The following is a 5207-nucleotide window of genomic DNA, read 5'->3' on the forward strand; positions in this document are numbered from 1 at the left end:
ACTGTCTAGTGTATTATCTTAGACATTAGTATTCGAGATTCATAGAATCAATTATAACCCTATGGTTTGGAGTAAGTAAAGTCATGATGATATCACTAACCTAACATGAGATGAAGGTTCAGTTTTAGAGTTAAGTAATGGAAGGATTGCAAGTCATGAGGTATAATAGGCAAGTGATGATGGCCTTTTACCTTGATGAGGAGCTAGTAGTATCAATAAATAGTAATCAATGACAAACATCTTACCTATAAAAATAAATTTCCTACCTAGATGTAGACCTACAATCTAAAGATGAATTTACAAGTCATTCATGGCTAAGAGGCATGAAAATATTGGTTATTGTTAAGAGTACCAATGTTCAATACTTTCTGTAATGATATTTAGAATTTGTGTAACCAATGAAGTATAGGAAAAGGATATATATGTATATAGAATAATATTCAATTGGGTAGAAAACTCATTTGTATGGTTACCCTCACATTTTCACAAAATCATGAGGTTGTTAATCTAGAAACACCCCTTAGTGTAGTAAACCCTTACTATTAGGCAATGCCACTAAAGATAGTTATGTTGTTAAAATGTGGGATCAACCATAATTTTAGCAATATGGTCTATAGGACAACCATCTGATTTCAATGCAAGATCCTTACAATTAATTTGGAAGACCTAAGATTTCTCCTTTCCCTCAGTGACTATGGTATGACCACATTATTTCAGTACTACAAATGTTGTAAGTAATTGGATTTATTTCCTTATTTGTCTAATTTCAAAATTCTGTATTTTAATATTCTTTCCTTCTTGCCAAAAATGTGATGTATTTATTGTTGATGGTTCTATTGTGCCTCTAGGAAATGCCTTTATTCCTTGATTAAAATTTTACTATTGTGGCCGCTCTTAATTTCCTTTGCTTTGTACTTTTAATTGAATATTTCATACTTGATTTTGAGTTTAAATTTTGAGGCACCTTCTTGTGAATTGTGTTGGAAAAGTGACATATGATAGGCCTACCAAAGAGATTCCTAACAATCAAGTGGAGATATAGCATTAGAGTATGGGGTTCTTAGTAAAGATATTCATGCCCCACCCTCTCCCAAGACTTCTATAATAGGATTAGTGAATATATGTTGACTATTATGAGAAATGGATCACACCCCCAACATAAAACTAGTTAAGATTAACAGTTAACCTAATGTACTTTTAGATTTAAAAGGTACATGTGTAGCGATGGACTAGTTTAGTATCCTATCAAGGAACCAGTACACAATGAAAACTCTAAAGTAAAAGTGATTAACATTTGATAAAGATCCAAGTTGCATTATAGGTAAACCGTATTTGAGGGATTCTTGTACAATTGTTACCATGATGAGCGATCATATGGAAATTTTGAACACCTTATGATATAATTATGAGAGGCTCTATAAGAATATTTATACCAATTTAGAATGTTATATATATGTGACTTGTATGTTTTAAGAAGTTTTCAACCCTGGGAAGCATACCCATGTCAAAATTATGGGTTAAACTTCTCTTTTAGTAAGGGTAATTAGCTAAATATGTTATCATCTTTGAGCATAAAAGTGAATTATAAATCATTTTTCTATATTGGAGTAAATTTTTGGAATAAGTCTTAACAAGGTCTAGCATGGAATGAATGTCTTAGTTTGTGTGAGTTCCAGGAGGAAGTCAAAGGCAAGAGGGGGAGGATGTAAGACTCCTCCTCATATATACTTATTTAAATATTAATTTCTACGTTAAATCATTTGTAGGAGAATTGAATGGATGTATGAGCATTACAAGATGACAGTATGGGAAATTGTTATGGTTTAGGTGGTTTAATTGAGATTGATATTATTTTATATGTTCATGATTGATAGTCAATGATTTGAAATTTGATACATTATTTGACTATTTAAACATAGATTTATGCTATTGGTGCTATGTGGTATTTTACCTTAATATTTTATATATGATACATTGATGACTATGTTTATAGACATTTAGGTAGTTCATTTTGATAATAGTAAATTGATCAGAATTATATTTAGATTAATTTGATAAATTATGTTTTTTAAAAGTACAAGATTGAAATCAATGGATCTCATCATGTGGCATTGATTACATAAGTATTTTACATATACTACTTAGAAAAGATAAGTTCATAGAAATGATATTATAGATGTTAAATGATTAATTCAATTATGAAATTTGGTTATATTTTATCAATGTGCAGAAATGGAAAAAGTTTATTTAAATGAGAATTATAATGTTTTGGTCAATTTGGGCATGTAAATTTGATTTATATATGTGTGTGAATTTATCAAACTATTGATATTCAAAATGAGTGTGCAAGCAAGTTACCTTGGAATTAATTAGAGAATCAATAACCAATATTATGTGCAAACTATCAAAAAAATGAAGGTTGAATCTAATGAACAGATTTGAACCTCATTGTCAAGTGATTTAATTCATGATCATAATCTGTATGGATGTATTAGGTTATTTCATTATGCAATTAGTGTCATATCAGATGTTATGTAGAGTAATTTTTTTAGTGTTAGTTGACATTTGTCATGTGTATGTGTAAATAACATGTCTACTAGGGTTGAAAATGTAACCCTTAACCTAACTAACTTATTAAGAGCCTAATTAAATTCCCCTCAATTAGATATGACTTGTAAATTATTGCTGGTCAATTTATTTGAATTCATAATTTCTAGTCATTTCTAGAAGCCAAAAAGTGGTCCTAGGGGAAAAATTTAGTGAAGTCTAAGTGCCTAAGTGTTAGGGGTATGGGTTGGGGACCTTTCTAACACTACTAGAACCTCCCACTAGCTTTGGAAACTCTCTAAATATTCCACTTTCCACATGTTGTGAAAATTGAGTGAACTCTTGACCTTTCCCAAACCCACACTCCTTCCCACTCTTGCATTTATAATAGGGGACAAGTTGATGGCCAAATAAATTAGGATCAATTATAAATTTATTGCTTGTATGTGGGTGGGATTTGGAGGCCTTTATAGAGGCCCTTGGAGAAGTTAGTGGGTGTTCACCCACTCTCTATCTTTAGAGAATTTAGGTTGTTGGATTGGAAGCAACAAGGTAAAAAGGGCTCTTCTCAAACTTCTTTGCCATTACACATTCTGAACATTGGTAATCTCCATTACCATGGATGCATGTTATTCTTTTTCAATAGCTTAGTATGTACTTTTAATTATATTGCATATGTGCATTGTATGTTTTGTGATATTATAATATGAGGGATGAGATTTTGGCTTTGTTTGAAATCTTGTTCATGTTAATTTTCTTATTTTTTTTAGGGAATTGTAAAGGGAGTGATGACATTACTCACCCTTGGATAGGGAATAAGTGGTCATGTATGGGGGAAGGGGTTAGTTGGACTTTATAAAAGTGTAGAGTCACTTCTCATGGTGAGAAGAGGGAAAAAAGAAAGGTGTATATGCCATTTCTTACCAATGCATATTGATCTTTTTTTGGGGGAGATAAGGAGAAATGAGTATGGAAGTTGTATGTGAAATTAAGCCTTTGAAGAGGCATATTTTATTATTTTCTTTATTGGCATCTCCTACATGGAAGTTCCACCTTCACCCTTGTTCATGGGTTCAAGGTGAAACCATTTGTGGATACCTTGGATGGGTATTTATGTTGTATTTTATGCATTGTGGATTAGATTTGAATGTCAATTAGTAGGCTATTATTTCATCTAGCTTGGTTGATGGCCTCCTTGAGGCCTTGGTTTGAAGGTGATCTCTCCATGGTATGTCTTTTGTGTATTTTCATATTTGGGATTGAGCAATCTTGGATTTCTTGATGATGTTCTTAAGTCACCTTGGGTTGGAGGCTTCTCCACTATCATACCTTCCTCGTTGTATCATTTTATTTGTGTGTTGAAGGAAAGGATTTATAACTCCATTGTGATCTTTTGAAATGTATTCAATGTTGTAAATTTCAATTTTAATAATAAGAAAAGATATTATTTTATGAACAAGGTGTATAGTATTGTGATAAGATTCAAATTGTTTTCACTTCAATTCTTGCTTCTAAATGCATTTGAATAGCATAGTTTCAAGAGTTGGTTCATTTTTTAATTCATCCTCTTTTAATGTTGGATTTCAATCTTGAATAAAACAGATTTGGTTATTATAAAAATCATGGCATTACATGAAGAAATAATATGGATAGATTCTTTAAGTTTTTTTTTTTAAATTTAATTTGAAAATGGTTACATTATTCTATAGTTACACCTAAGTTTTATCAACTAAAGTGAATGATAAACCAATAGATCAAATCCAAAATTTATAATTCATGTAATCTACCTTTAATCAGCCCTCAAACTTATTATAAACAAACCTATCAACAATTCTATGAAAAAAATGGAAATCTCCAAGTTACCCCTTTATGCTTAGGAATTTTCCTTTCATTTTTTTTCCAAAAATTTCTATCATACCAATTTCCATTTCCCATAGTCATTATAATATGTGCTTATAATACCTATTTGGGTATATACCCCCTTTTAAGTCAAATCTCAAAAATAGTGCCTTTGTGGCACTTAAAAATAAACCTATTTAAAAGATAAATTTTAAAAGGGATGAGTGGATCCCAACCCCAAAATCCCCTTTACCCTCCATGAAATCCACACACACTTATATGGTTGTTTGAAAAAAGTCAAAGAAAAAAAGAGCAAAACAAATATATTCATAACTATTAAACTTGTCATCTTACCTTTTTTCCATTAATCACCCCATCCCATCACCTCCATGTCCTCTCCAACTCGCCACATCGCCATCACCTATGCCATGAGCGCATCTTTACTCCTTTTTGGTCATTGACTTAGCTTTGGGCAAGGTTGGGGAATTAAAAAGCTAACATTATAATCCCCTTCCCTTTTGCATAGTTGTCATATCACCCTTTCAAGCGCCACCCATGTGCTTTCCTAAGCCCGTCATGGGTGCTTCCCAATGCCAAGGATATGTTAGTCCTTGTAAGGACATGTAAGAGCTTGGGATTGGGGTTGCCTAGTGGCCAAGTGGTCCACTTGTCATGTATAGGTATTTAGGGAAGGGTTTAGGCATCTAAGTGAGGTAGTTAGGATTATATTATTGGGTGTAAGTGTTGCTTAGTAATTTAGTATTTTATGGAAAAAAAAATTGTAAAGGGTTTTTTATTAAATATAAAGTTGTTTAAAAATA

This window comes from Cupressus sempervirens, chromosome 3, assembly GCF_028749045.1.
Source record: "Cupressus sempervirens isolate cs-2001-9-10 chromosome 3, ASM2874904v1, whole genome shotgun sequence".
Lineage (NCBI taxonomy): Eukaryota > Viridiplantae > Streptophyta > Pinopsida > Cupressales > Cupressaceae > Cupressus > Cupressus sempervirens.